Source organism: Paramormyrops kingsleyae, chromosome 11 (assembly GCF_048594095.1).
Source record: "Paramormyrops kingsleyae isolate MSU_618 chromosome 11, PKINGS_0.4, whole genome shotgun sequence".
NCBI lineage: Eukaryota > Metazoa > Chordata > Actinopteri > Osteoglossiformes > Mormyridae > Paramormyrops > Paramormyrops kingsleyae.
In genome coordinates, this window is record NC_132807.1 from 6,173,074 (window position 1) to 6,188,775 (window position 15,702).

Below are 15,702 nucleotides of genomic sequence, written 5' to 3' on the forward strand. Positions count from 1 at the left end.
GTTAACGGCGACCTCTATGTTTCATCATGGGGAATGCCTTAGAGAAATAAAATGCTTTTCAATGCTTGGTCTTTATCTAGTGGGAGACCTACAGTACCTGTCTAATTTTTAAAATTGCGCCCCGAAGTTAAATACGAGAATCGAGTTCCGTATTATAAGATGGGGGTATGAAAAATAAATGTAATCTGGACGATTTCATATTTTAGTGTTTATCGGACTTCTGCACGTTTTTTTACAATAAACTAGCAACGCCTCGAATACAAATTACTGAACTCAAATCAAAACATAGGAAAGAAAAAAAACTAAATAAAACCCCAGAAGGGTAAAGCATAACATGCGATGACATATTTCAACAATAGTCTATTCTTCGTGTTATCCTGTATAATCGATATTAACCTATCAATATAGTACTTAAATTTAACTCCGCTTTTTTTCATCAGACACGACAGTTACGGGTAGATACCGGGCTGTCATCTTATGTCATCTTATGGATACCCAATATTTGTTGTAAAGAGCATGTCTTTATAAACACGGGCATTAATGCAATACGTTTATACCGATGTAGCCTACATTTCCCCCCCAAAACAGGAAGGAGTTACAGGAGGATACAGTGGTGAACTTGGAAAAGTGTTGAGATAAGCGTCTGCCGGAGCGATCCTGCTGCACCGGGCGTGGTTTACGCAGCTCTTGTAAACAGAGCCGCCTGAGCCAGACCGGCAGCGAAGGTACGTATAAATAAGCGCGCCTGCTCCCTGCTCCATCAGAGCCGCCACATGAGCGCTGGTTCCCCGGCATCTCAGCCCGGTATCCAGCCGCATGGGACTGTCACCTCTCGGGGAAAGCCGACCAGGGTTTCGTGACATTACAGGTTGGTGCGATCGCATACTTGTCAGTTGCCTTGTGGATTCTTAAGCGACTCGGGACTTACTCCTGCAAAGATGCTTCTTGGTACGGTTCTGTTTTAAAGCCAGGTGCACAAAAAAGGGGAATACTGTTTGCTTTCCCCCCTCTGTGTAATGGGAGTTCCGTGGGCTTCGTAAGAATAACAGATCCTTCTAAATCTGTCCGGGAGGCGCACGCGTGAGGTTGTTCGAGTGACATCAATTATACTCCTGTCTGGATTTTGCGCTCATTTAAATATCTTACTTGAATAATAATAATAAAAAGCAATTAGACTATTGTCATAAATACGCCACGTTTGTCTAGTATACAACAGGTGACATAACACGGAGCTACAAGTTAATAGTTGTGCAAAGCATTGCTACCGGCATAGTTTTAAACCACAAGAATCATACGTGTAAGTTTACCGGTTTACCATAACGCAGGGTCCCAATAAATGAATGGAGCAATCTAACAGCCGATATGGTAATGCGTAAGGTGATTTGACAGTTCATGGGAGCGCGCTGGCTTCCTGGGTGTCAACGTGGACGGCTTCAGAGCTGCAAATAGAGCTGATGGAAATGTGTGTGTTTTCACAATAAAACAGGAGTTCTTTATTTTTATGGGTTTTTTTTCCCCAGTGGTAGTTTGCAAAGCCGCTACCTATCCGCGAACCACTTAATTGGTCTAAAAGAAGCGACGCAGAATTGCGCGGGGACCAGCAATCCGCAATCCGCCGAACAGCCGTCCGCAATAAAATATACGGACACTCAGTCTCGTGTCTCCTATCAGGTCTGTATATTATTTCCTTTCTGTTGTGATTCGTGTCAGATTTCGCTATGTAATTACATTAGACTTTGTTCTAAACAGAGGAAGCGTAAAATGACCCACACCAGCGCTGCTGTTCGGTGGATATTAAGAATCTGTGTAGGAAATAACACCGGCGGAATCCGATCCTTTTAGGATGTACTGTTTTTCACGATGTTTCAGCAGAAAAAGAAATTGTTCTGGATGTAAGATGAAAATAAAAAACAAGCAGAAAATAAAATGTGAACTATATACTGCCTGCATAGTAGCTGACTGAAGCAGCTTTGGTAAGGCGTGACACTGGGTAGACGATTGTAAAAGAGATTCTTTTTTCTTTTTTGAATTTGATAAGGTGGATTTAGTGAGGAAATAAACCTCTTTAATGGAAATTGCTACCTGAACCTTATGCCTTTAAGATTTCCGTTATAGCGCCGTGGAACGGGACAATTTTTGGCATACGGTTTTAAGAGCTACCTTTGAACAACCGTGTCAAATGAGAAAAAAACTTTAAGTATCACATAAAAAATGTCACTGTGAGAATGCTGGTGAGTGCTGGAAGTAGGAAGCTGATTTTCACGGCTGAATCTAAAAAAATACATATTGTTATCGATGGGCAGCTTAAGCAGTTAACGCAGAGACGCTGGTGTCCCGACGTAACTGCATTTTAGGGTGACCATGGACAGCTCCCACTCTTCCGTGTTTTTTTCCTAACCAATGTTACCAAGAAGGTGTTTTGTTAATCAGATGATAGTTATTTGAAGGTTGTTAAGTTCTTTGTTTACACCTGAACACCGAAAATCACGAAGATTCAAAGATCAGTCTAGTCCTGGCTTTATTAAGGGTTAAATTTTATCAGATGCGTACTCTTTAATTTGTCACATTTGGACATTTCCCCTGAATCAGTGAGAGTCAAACTTCAAACAAAAGGTTTCCTATTCATTAAGTGATTCTCCTGAAGGGATTCTCTTTTGAAGTGATTTCTGTCTGTCTTTTTTTTTGGTGAATACTCCTTTGGGCTTTTGAACATTCTGTGAATGCCAAATTCTCCAAACTTATTTAAACATTTAAAGTTTCTTTAAAAAAAAAACAAAACACAAGCACAGTTTTCATCAAATTGGAAGCTTAATGTTATCCATCTATCATCCCTCCATCCATCCATCCATCCATCCATCCATCCATCTATCCATCTGTTATGATCAGGGTGTTGTGGGGTTTTGTAGCCTACTGTGGGTAGCAGAACGCGTAAGACTGGCGTACTTTCAGTACAGGATACCGGTCCACACACTATCAGCCAGCTAGAGACCCCAATTAGCTTAACTGCAGGTCTTTGGACTGCAAGAGGAAATCACCGTACACAGGGAAGTCCCATATGCAAACGCACAGCCCTGCAGGTGTGAGGCAACAGAGCTCATCACTGAGCCAACCATACCCACCCAGCTTAGCTTCATAAGAAACTAAAGACAAGCCGTGTAGCTCACTGGTTTATTTACTGGTGGTCTAGGTCACAACGATCAAGTCTTTATCAGAAGGTCATGAGGTTCATTCAGTATTTCCCATCTTGCAGTTTCTGGGCTGGGCTGATCTGTTGGCTACAGCAGTAACAGCTTTCAGCAGACTGAGCTACACTGGCTGGCTTTCGGAGCCCCGAGCACAGTGTATTACCAGCTCAGTGATGCAGCATGCTATCAGCTCGATAGCTTAGCATGCAATCAGCTCGATAGCTTAGCATGCAATCAGCTCGATAGCTTAGCATGCTATCAGCTCGATAGCTTAGCATGCAATCAGCTCGATAGCTTAGCATGCTATCAGCTCAACTATGCAGCATCTTATCAGCTTAGCCATGCAGCTGGAAAGCTGACCAGCCTGACATGTTACCGGCCGCTTTACATCAAGCATATTGTGCCAGCTTAACATCAATGGTAGTGAACTTCATAGCAGAGAAACCTGTAAAAATCCATCCATCTGTCACATTTAGTTTCCTCTGTATTATTTCAGTAGCTGGACACTCATTGTTGATATTCGCTTCCATGCAGCTGTCTGGTCAAAATGTCCCTGGGGGGTTTCTTACACAAGCCTCAGAAAATTCACAATTACATTGTTCATAAAATAATGGACTAAAACAGTTCTGATCCATCACCTTCTCAGCCAATTAGAGGTACGGTGATGTGGCGCTTATCCTGACACCCAGGCTGCAAAGGTCACGGTCCAGCTTCGGCTCGGTACCAGTTCACTCACTCGTGCCTTTTAGTCATCATCTTGTCTTTGGAGCACAAGAGGAACCCAGAGACTCTGTAAGGAACCTGCTGCTCCATATTCACCCAGCTTGGGGCCAGTTTCCAAAACCTAGACCCCGTGCTTCCGTTTTCCGGGACTGGACTCTGTACTCTCAGCGCTAAATTACCAATGTGTCTGTCTTTCTGTGAAGCCTCACCCTCTCTCAACCTGACAGGTGTCTTTTTTCTCTTTTCTTATACAATCCATTGAGTCTCACAAAATAATGTGAGAGCTTGACACTAGAGGAGTAGAGAGAGGACAATAGCATTTCTAATGGAAATTTTTTAATGTAGGAATAAAGCGAGATAAGCCTGCCTTTTCCCACTGATTGCTTTCTGCGCCCAGTAAAAGACTTCCCTTCTGGGCAAAGTCCAAAGGTGTCTAGGTCAAACTCATTTTGTTTTCCTATTTCCATCCGTGCTCTTCAGCGGAACCTCTAAGGGATATGGTACGGTCCGCGGCCAGTGTGAGCTGCCCTAATTTTCACCAACACCTGGAAAGGTTGCATCCCCCGCCTGTGCCCCCTGAATGGCACGGCTGCTCCATCCTGCCTTGGCACGCCTTCCGGGTAGAACCCCACTGAGCTCCAGGCCCTGCAGATCCTCATCACCAACCACTCCGGCTACATAACCACCTGCTCTGGAGCTCCACTGTATGGAAGTAACCAAATGCAGCATTTGACAAAAAAATGAGGTATTGGTTGTAGATGCTGTTGGCTGATGTCGACAGATTTTTCATCTGGAGGCCTCTCTAAAACATTCCCTCCCTTTGAGCTGATGTTTTCAATGTAAATGGACGAGGCACCAATTACCCGCGGTACTTGTAAATATTTAGTAACACAAATTAGCACAATTAGGCAGGTGCAGATGGAAATGTGTGGAGGTTCGCGCCTTAGCATGAGGCTTGCCGCTTGTTTACGGGCTGTCTACCCTGGTGATGTTAATAAAGTTTGATGGTTTGCTGTCCCTTTTTGTTTATGCAGCGACTCGCTTAGCCTCACAAGGGGGAAGAGCCGCAAACTAGCTGGATAATTGGCTCGAGCAAGAAGAAAAAAAGGCAGCTTTGTTTGTCTTCTCTGCATAATAATACTTCAGCTTGCAAACGCTGTATTTTACTGTTTCCCTCTGGGGGCTATGTTCAGATGAGTGTTTTCACAAAACTGCTGCTAAATTAATTGCAGCTAATATGTATATTAGATTGATGCACATAAATCCATATTTTGAACATTGGAATAAACATTTATCCTGAACAGTTGTTACAATTCTCAGAGTTGCTTGCCTGTGTATACATTTTTATGAAGTAAAAAAAAAAAATTATATACATTAAATATGAATGTGTGTCACATTAGGATGGAACAGATATGCTCTAAAGTACCCCAGGGTGGAAATGCTGCTCCTTACTATTAAGTTTGTTTGGCAAATGCAGGTGCCTCTGAGGTCATAGAATGATGATGTCGCCTTCCGGAATGCAGGAGGACCTGGGCCTGCTGTTCGGAGGGCCACTCCTTGCAATGGTGCATTGTGGGAGTTGTAGTTTTCCTTGTACGTGAAATGCTATTTTTGCCACCTCATTCTCTAGCTTAAAATGTATTATTTCTGTATCTGAGGTGTAGCGGTGTATGCCCACCTGAAAATTGCCATGAACAGGAAGAGTACATATACACAATTATATGGTATAATAGTATAACCACCTACCAAGACACTATTACCCCACTGTACACTACGTCTTTTGCTAGAGGTTCCATGGACTGATGGCTAGTTAGCGTCTTACTGTATGTGTGTATGATGGAAGAATGAAGAATGGAAATCTAACTAGTTTTAGCATCAAAGCCCATAACCCGGTAGCAGTCGTTTAGTTTCCTCCTGTCTGGATTTCTGGGTTTTTCGTGGTCTGAATGCTTAAAGACCTGCAAGGTTGCGGACACAGAATGTCAAAATGGGGATGTTTATTTTCATGTGGACGTCCAGCTGATCTTGTGACACTTTCTAATGGTGTTATGTCATCGTGACAGATGGGCAGAGACAGGCAAATATCATGCACCTGGAGTTTTAACTTGCAGGTGCAGCACGCATAACTGTTTGTGTCCGTCAGCGACAAACTGCTGGAAACTCTAACACCCTTTCACAAGCTCAGCTGGAGGGTAACAAGTCAGCACGTGCCTTATGTTCCACAACAGTCCGCTGGTATTAAAAGGCCCCATTCCAGGCGGCAGTGCTGCTTATCCCTTTTCTTCCCTGCTTCAGATCAGTTTCATTTCAAGTATCTGGATTTCTTCAGTTCCCAGTGAGACCCGAGAACAGAGACAGAGCCATTAATGTGCAGCTGTGCCCTGTAAGATGCTGGTGTGTTTGCTGGTCGACGTGAAGCTGAGTGTGTGTCTGTGTATGTTTGGGTGTGTTGATGCCGTGACAGATGTCCATAGTGACACACTTGTGTGCTCTGTGAATGAACGTCGAGACCGCGACCTTTGACCTTTCTATGGCTGTCCATTGGTCGAGCTCTGGGGTACCGTTGCTCCCCTGTTCCCTCTGTGGGTCATGGTGCTGTGAGCTGAAATCTGTCCACCCGCACAGATGACCTGCCCCGCTTCTCCAGGTGTGTGTTGCTGTACGGAACACGCCCTCCAATGCACACACACATTCTTACGCCCATGTAGGGCACACCTGCTGTTACATGCATGTTCACACGCTTCCCTTGTCCTGCCCCATACCTGCACACACTTCCTGCATGCTTGGTCACGCCGCACATGCGCTCATCTACACGCGCGCTGCTCTCTGCTCTTCTTGGATTAATTTAGAATCAGGTAATTCTCTGAGTTATTGAATGAGATGGCCGCTCTTATTTCTGTGAACTGTGATTACTGTCCCTATGTCAGAACAGAGCGTGCCATGCTTCCCAGGTTTGATAGAGGGGTTCAGCTCTACTGTTACTGTAGACAGATGCCGTATGTGTGTCTGTGTGTGTGTATATATATATATATAATTTTTATTTTGAGATAACATGGTTGTAGTTTGGTGAATGTCAAAGGGCTTAGATGCAGGACTCATACAGAAGCTTCCATCAGCTTTTGTTATTCTTTTGATCAGGTGTGTATATGAGGGTGTGTGTGTGTGTTGGGGGGGGGGGGGGTGTGAGGGAGTGCAAAGTGCTAAACCCGCAATGATTTGCAGTAAAACCTGCCGTCAGGTTCCCCCAGCAGCCTGGAGTTAGTTAGTGAGAACGTGTGTCAGACCTCCTGGTTCTCGTTACCGACGCTGTCAGGTGGGTCTCCGTCAGTCTGGAAGCACTTTCTGGTCCACCTGCCTGAAGGAGTCATCGTTTCTGGGTCATTTACTCCTGGGACTTTTACTCTCTGTTATGCTATGAGTGTAGAATGTAGTAAGGAAAACAACAAGTCACAACCCGGAGGTATGAAGTGACTGACGTTCCATTTTCACCCAGTCAGATTATGGCTATGATCTGTCCAGTACCTCCCTACCATTGCTAACCCAGTTCAGGATGCGGCCATCTCTCTCATTTATAAGCTAAGCAGATAACTTCGTTCAATTAAGCAATTTCATATCATTCGGTAAGGAGTACTGCCAAGTAACTCATTATGCAAATTTAACAGCCCATAAGAGTATTTTAATCATATTCTGGTGGCGATTATCTTACATTTACCTTCATAAAAAATCAGCCTCGATGTGTTTCAACTAAATTAAAGAACACATGTTGGTTGAGAAGATAATCGTCCAGATTTTTAATCTGTAGCCGATAAAATAAAATCAACTGGGTGCCTGGGTGTTTTTGCATCTGTTTTCAGTGGCATGTGCCCAAAGCTGAGAGATTTTATTTTTTTTTTAATTCTCACTTTTATTTAACTGTTTTTGCAGTCAGTGCCACATTTCTAAGTTTTAATATCAGTCGGCCATTTGTAGGAAGTGCCCTATTTGGAGATGCCATGATTTTCCCAGAATTCCTCAAAGCCGCTAATAGCTTCTCATAACATTACGCATCTCTGGACTGCTGGGTCAAACATTCCCTCCATTAAACACTGTGCCACCCCCACCCCTCCCAAATCATGGTGAAGGCTGTTTGGCGTGTGAATCCTTGCAGATAAAGTCTCCAGTAAGCAGAAGACCTGACCTGGACTCGGGTCTGATCCCTGGACGATACACTGGGCAGACATAAGTAGGCGGGCACTTCGATTTCTTGGGCAATGCTAAAACGCTTTATTTTTTTTAACTATACTTTGTTTATGGCTTTCAAAATAAATATTGGAGAACTAGAATTCAGACACCAGGGACTCTGGGAAACCCTGGAAGGTTTTCAAAAATACCAACAAATTACAGAAGGCTGGAAAATTCCAGAAGGGGATAGAGATTTCCAGGCCCGAGTACTAAGATTAGACTTGTTGCTCATAAATACAAAGCCTTGTGATTTTAGTTTATTTAAAGTTCTCCACAAGGTGCGTTAGGGAAAGGAAACGTTGGCGGGATCATCTGTTAATGTAAGACTGTGTCCGTAATGACGATGGTGAGATTGTGTTTACCTGCAGCACGGAGATGTCGGACCTCAGCTCTACAGGCCGGCTGGCTTTTCCAGGATCCGTCTTTCATGTCAGTAGGATGGCTTTCAGCTGCAGTTACATGTGCCAGGCGAGAGAACGCTGTTTGTCTTTTTTTGTTAAAAAAATAAAACCTTTAAAAGCAGCTTTGAAATGAGCCTAATGAGACAATGACCTGGAAAGATTGTGACTGTAAAGGAGGCTTCGACAGTGGGGGGGGGGGGGGGGGTTAAAGCCAGACCGTCCCCACGGCGTTGCCTGGCAGACAGACCTTGTGGTGGCGGCGTGTAGGCAGGACTCGCCCAATCACAGTCAGCCGCTTTACCGTCCGCCTGCCTTTTGTGTGACAGTGGCTTTGGTTCGCCCATCTGCGCCCGCTTTGGGTATTAACCTTGGCAAACGCCTTACTCCGGCGAGATGAGTGGCGCGGGAGTCTACGGGCACCTGTGGGTCTGCAGGAGGTTCCAGAATAGGCCTTTATTGTTCCCTGCAGACAAAAGACTAGCAATCTTTTTCCATTTTGTGCCTTCAGTAAATACATTAACAGTGGCAGGCCTGTAAATCCACGCAAAATATAATGATCAATTTTCTAATCTGATTTCCCCATCCTTTAAAACCATTAAAAAGCCATTCAAAGGAATAATAAACTTATTTTTTCTCCCTTTACTTGGCCAACATGCTAATTCCTGGCTCTCTGAAGGGTGTTCTCAATTCATTTGTCTGTCCAGCTTTCACAATGCATCACGTCGCTCAAGATTAACTCGGCTGGTAATTGTGAGCTTGTCCATTATGGTAGGAGGAATAACCACCGCTGTGGGGGGTGCTTTGTGGGTGGCCGACGGGTTGGGGGGAGGTGAGGGTGGGGGCAGAGGGGGCCAGAGACGTGGCGCATATTAAATCATCCAGCAATGTGCTGAAATCTTCCATTAAGCTGCGCTCTCCCGGCAAGTCAGTGATAATTAGCTTAGATGTTCTTGCAGATGCCTGCTGTGAATATCACACGCTTCCTTTTGTATGGGGTGAGTCACTGGCGCGGTGACTCAGAAGTTTACTGCTGGGTCACGGCTTGTGGGAGTTCAGGTTTCTCATTTCCTACCGGCGCACAAGTGGCCCCGGACAGGTGAGGAAGCTCCTCCCACTACCCGACCAATCCGCTACTCCACAGCAAGCTGACATCGGCCGGTGTGTTCTGCTGTGTGACTGGGGACTGGCAGGTGCGTGTTGGGAATGTGTCTATGACTTAATGACAGAAAAATTTCGCAGCACTTTTTTTTTTTTACAATCGACATCCATCTATCCATCCATCCATCTATCCATCCATCCATCCATCCTTTTCCTGTTTCCACTCAAATGATGTGAGTGCCCTGTTATGAGCAGACACCCCATCTTGAGTAATTCCCTGCCTTGCCTTCAACATCCAAGTTTTTTTAAGTTTGCAGAGAATAGTTATGAATTCATGCATCTTATTAAAAGTGATGGTCAAAGTAAAATCCCCACAAAGTCATGTGTCAAGCCAAGGTTAAGAGCCTTTCTCAAGGGCCTGCAGACATGTGAGTATTCTGCTGATGCCAGCCTCGATCCAGCAATCACAGGTACAGACACTTAGCCCACTAAGTCACGTAGTGTAAGTGATTCTTGGTGTTCTGTTGGGTTGCCATGTCCAGCTACACTTTTAATGACCAATGAATTCTGTCTACTGGTGACTACATGTAGGTGGAGTACCTGGCAACAAATTGCTGGTGAAGAGCCAATCAGCTCCGGGACTGTGAAACAGGCTGTTGGTGAGCAGCCAATCAGCACCGAGACTGTGAAATTTGCCCAAGTATCAGGTGTCCATGTTTTTTTGCCTTTTTATTTTCTTTCTTCCGATCCCGTTTGGATGGTCATGCACATATCTTGCTTTTATCACGTCGTTTCATCCAGAATGTGGCCTCATAATTCCCCCTCTGCCGAGCCAAAAAGGTTTCTCTGCAGACCGTGAAAGTGGCGTAGAAATCGTATGGCGAATGTGTTTTGGGGTTATGGCGTGAACAGGGACAGCATTCTGCTTTTATTGGAGCCGGAATCTGCTTTCTGGGGACTGCAGTCTACATATTTTTAGCATTGCACAAATTATAACACACTATTTGATGATCTGCAAACATTTATCACTTGTGTTATGACAATATAATGTGACTGAAATCACAGATCTTGAGTAATACAGAGGTCTTTTATTGGGCTTCGTCAGATACAGTATCACGCCTGTAATCATGACAGTCCCACACACCAGTCTTGACTTCAGATAAACAAGGACACACTGTACTCTGTTTAAAACTCTGTTTTAAATTTTGGTACACGCAACATTTTTATTAATTCATAAGCAATAACAATTGGAGATGTCTTACTCATCATGTTGGTTGTTGTTTATCAGTGTGAGCACTGATAGTCATGGCTGACTTGTTTCCAGAAGAAGAGTGGCTGATGATTCTGGAAGTTATTTGCCAAAATCGTGGGCCTCAGCACCTGTCCATGTCTATCCCGCCGCTTCCCTGGAAGCGCCGTCTCCCGTCCAGCGGTTAATTTGGCCATAAATGTAATCAGAAGGCTTCAGGTGTGGCAGCTGGGCTGCAGTCTCAGCAAAGCTCTGCCGGCGACGGCTTGGCACGGAGATGTGCTTTTGTCTCTGAGGTGAACCAAGGTCGCTCGTCTCCGGCTGTTTTTCCATGCGGATTCCCTCCACCGGCACAGTGCCCTGGAATGCCAGAGTCGGCCCGGCGCTTCTTCAGTCTTGCTGGTCTGCTTCTCATTTTCACTTGGATAAATGGATCCCCCCCCCCTCCTCCTCTGCGGGCTGCCAGCATTGGCTCCTTGGAATGCGACTGCAGAAAAGCGGAATGGGACGAAGGAAATCTGCGGGTCCGGTCAGAGGTTTTCAGATGTTGCTCTTCAGAGCACGCCACCCTGGTGTGGGGAGCACATCCCATCCCAGGCATCGCTTCTGTCGGCTCCAGCCGTCATGATTAATCAGCTCTGAGTGCTGCAGTACCTGTTGCCTTGGAATCATGGCTGAGCGCTTGGCTTCAGCATCCGGATCTGCTGGAATAAATGCAGACGTCACATTCAAGAAACTGTAAATACCTGATAAATATTTTTTAACGGTATTACACTGTCAATATTTTGTCGACATGTGAAACCTCAACTGCTCCAATAGAAATGGCTTCAGCCTTTTCCCCTTGCTGTTCTGTGGGGCTGTTTTCTTGGGCCAGCTGGGGCAGAGACCCAAGGCTCGTGATTTGGTCAGATTTGGTACGGTGGGCTCTGGGCCACTGCCATCCATCTTTTCGGGCATTAGTCGGTTCCCAGATGCTACGGGACAGCGGAACCATGGACAGTGTGGTCCCATGAGCCTGGTGGGGGGACTCTATGGTCAAACCATCTCCTTTGGTGTGTACACAGCATGCAGTGGTGTGACCTAGCGTCCCACCCGGACATAGCAGCTTCCTGTTTGTCTGCCTGAGAGACACTCTGTCACTCAATGTGCTCATCTGGCTTTTGTTCACCAACTGCCTGCCAATCCAGGCCAGTTGGGCGGCCGGAGTTATTACAGGCAGAGGGGAGGCTCTGCCAGGAGGCGTGGGGGTTTTTCTGGAAAAACCACAGAGCAGAGAAGTCTTCCAGGGACAACTGAGCAAGGGGGTGTGGGAGATGTCATTCTGATGACATACGGTATTAAGGGGGGAAGCATGTCATACTGTGTGGGGCATCATACACAACAGTTAGCTGATTTAATGAGCAAGGAAAGCAAATGAATCGCATGCAACTAAAAGGTATTCTAATGCATTAATGGGAAAAAAGAGTATCCCTTAAATGAATAAAAGGCCTAATGTCTGTGTGCCCACTGAGACAGAGTTTGTGTCATTAGACTCATTAATTAAAGCGTGAGTGAGACAGCGCAGGAGGAGGAGGAGTAACAGCATCGCATGCATGTGCATGCTGCAGAGACGCAGTACGATCAGTCTCAGCTAGTGCAATTCTGGGAGGCATCTCTGCCCAGCGTGGAGAACGGCCTTATGGGAGTCGCTCGGAGCGAGCGGTCTTCCGGCATGACGCGGTTTTTAGCTGGGTGTTTCACTGCAAAACTTTTCCACAAAAACATTGTTGAAAGAGAACCGCAGCTGCTTGTCCCAGAAAGCCCAGTGACCCATGTGCTGTTTGTGTGCGGATCAGCAGACTTTAGTCGAACTTGTGCAGAAACACTTTTGCTTGGTTTTGCTGTGTGTTCTATCTATCTATCTATCTATCTATCTATCTATCTATCTATCTATCTATCTATCTATCTATCTATCATCTATCTATCTATCTATCTATCTAGTCTGTCAATCCATCAGTCCATCCATCCATCCTTCCACCCATCATCAATCTAATCTAATCTAATCTAATCTAATCTTGTCTGTCTGTGATCACTTATCCAATGCAGGGGATTGCCAGTCTATTGCAGGGTGCGCACTAACATATAATACATGAAAGCCAGACCACGCAAACACTGTATGGTGAAACCGAGAAACTGCATCCTGTGTGATGATATAGAATACCAATGGCAATTGTTCTGAATGACAAAATTGATCTTCTCATTTTCAATGGAGTTCCAATTTCTCTACTGCAATCAAAAAGCCATGGAAGATGCCAGGAAAATCCATTTCCTTAGCTTTTTCCATTTTTATATTCTTTTTAATGGAAAAGTCTTGGGAAAGTGGGTAATTTGGAGTAAGCCTATATTGCTCAGTTTAGGACGGCATTTGTTAATGCTGTGCTAGGTAATCCATCACCGTAACCCTGTTTAAGTAATCCTGTTCTTCTGGCGTAAAGCAGAAGATGACGGCAGATTGGGAAACTGTAGCGTGACTGCCGTGACATTTGCTCCATCAATCACTCCTCCGGGTCCGATGTGCCTGTCGAAAGCAGGGCCGCAGATATCTCGTTTTACCAAAAACAATTACATTACGTGCTTTTCAAGTTCAGGCCTGGTTTGCACAAATAACAACTGAGAATTCACTGCAAGCGCCAACAAGTTGCAGAGAAAAGGTGCAAACGGTACAGCGGCCTGGGCTGGGAAGCGCTGAGCCAATCCGGCCTTGTTTTCACCGCAGGCCTGTTTTGTCTCCCTTCTGTCAAACTGTCGAAACTTAAGATGCCGCATTGAGATTACTGGCAGGGGAGCATAAAACAACCTGTAACCTACAAAACTAAAAACAAGCCAAGCATTTTAAGCATGGTAATTTGTTCGGTTAGGGTCAGGCATGGGGACGTGGCACGTGTTTAAGGAGCAGAGTCGGCGTTTGAGCACTAAGTGGGTTGTGCAGTGCAGGCCGAGACAGCTGACTGCCGCTGCTCCGACTTGTAGTATTTCTGCGGAGGCAGCATTTGATTGGGGCCGCATCCCGAGGCTCATCCATGGCTTATTTACATGGCGGACATGCAGGAAGCTGTCAGTGTATAAGCCACGTGCGGCTGCAGGCTGGTGTGTGAATCGTTAGTTGTGTTTTTAAACCTGCTAGCTGGGACCTCATAATTGAAGACCACTGAAGAGGCCCCCCCGAAAGCGTCGTTTAGGTGAGTTCAAAAATATGTGGCAAAGTTGAATTAGTAGAATTGTAGATAAGATTTCTGGGTGTTTTTTTAATACTGTTGAAAACCAGGGAGAGCCAGGCTGATGTCTTAATTCTAAAGAAGTGGGGAGCACAGAGGGTTCTGGACACTATTAAAGGGCCCCCCATTTTTTCCCCTTAAAAATTAATTTCTCTAAAGCTATTTAGCGATTTGTCCCAGATCTTCATATACATTTTGTATGGGTTGCCAAACTTTATTGCGGAGGTCCCCCCTCCTCTTAGCAAATTTAATCATTGGGGGGGGGGGGGTGACCTCCTGTATTTCTTGAGGTAGCTGAGCCCCCTGAAGTTTAAATCCTGGAATTGCCCCTTGTGGGGAACCTCACTGCAGTGGCTACAGAGCAAAGATTGATGGCATGGCTCTCGGAGAGCCTCTGGCCGCTTTCTGGCTGAGGCTGTTGAGGACTGGGTGGCTTCACTATGTGCCGAGCTCAAAACCGTCCGCTAAGTGGCAGCGCCTGCTATTTGGGAGCTCCTTCATCAAACATGTCGTTAGACGGAGTGGCGTCTTTCTCCGCGACCCAACAACGCATCCGGCCCAGGAATACATTTTGTGGGGGGTCTGTCAACCCTCTATATTTGTTGTCATCCAGGGGGGGGCATCCTCCTGCCTATGGGGGTGGGGGTTCTTTCATGGTTTCTGCCTGCCAGGTTGCTGAAACTCAAATTTCAAGTAGAGTTCGGGCTTGTAATTTTACTACCTGGGAATGCGTCTGCACTGTATCTACAGGGGGGTTTAATTAACAGCAGTAAATTTTAGATGTTAATTAAAATGTGCTGTTTGTTTATTCAAGACATATATCAGGAGGGAGTCATCTTTTATGGCTTGAGGGCAGGTGTGGTCATTGGGAGGAGGGTTGGGGGTGTGGCTGTGACAGGAGGGGTGATCAGGTGACTGGCTGTTCAGTGGATCAGTCCCATCTTGTTGCCAAAAGGACTGCAGATCAGTGTGTTGTGTTTTGTTTTAGCTGTGCTTTAGATGTCAGTACCTGAAATTCCTGCCTCAGTTTGTGCTTTGTGTTTGCTTTTCTCTTCTACCCAAAAGGTCTCTTTGATTGTCTGTTTGCTCTTGTTCGTCACCGTCCCTGTCCCTACCCAAAATGCATCACTCCGTTGTTCCTCACCCAGTCCCCATGTCACATGCTGCCGTTTGACATCCCAACTGAAGGGACTCACATGGTGACCCATGGACTTTTGCTGGGAGTCTTGTGGAGGAATCACACATGTGACGAGACACCATGGTCGCAGCAGGGAATAGAGGTGCAGTCAGTTCATAGCTGAGATATTTGGATCAGCTGAGCAGCTTTTGTGACTCACTATGTCTGTAAGTTGACTAGACTTGATTGCTTGCTTGAGGGCCCCGTAACTCCTCCAGAACATGTGTCCAAAAGCCCATTACACCTTCTTAATTTGAAACTTTTCCAGGAAGAGATGTCTTGCAGGGTTAACTGTCTATTGAGAAGACACTGTGCTGGTATTTGTGTGCCTGGAGGCAGGCTGGAGAGCAACATGTTTTTCATTATTTTTTCCACTTATCTCTCCTCAGTATCT

The 15,702-nt window shown here is 45.5% G+C and overlaps 1 protein-coding gene across 4 annotated transcripts in view; it reads left to right on the plus strand.

The window, feature by feature from the left end:
• Positions 1 to 613: 613 nt before the first annotated feature.
• Positions 614 to 15,702, plus strand: part of LOC111844923 (cell migration inducing hyaluronidase 1) — a 58,168-nt gene continuing 43,079 nt past the window's right edge. Inside the window, exon 1 of one of the 4 annotated variants that reach the window (XM_023813840.2) lies at positions 614 to 725. The gene's annotated coding sequence lies outside the window, so the exon portion shown is untranslated. The other 3 variants (XM_023813839.2, XM_023813842.2, XM_023813841.2) reach the window with 3 other exon arrangements.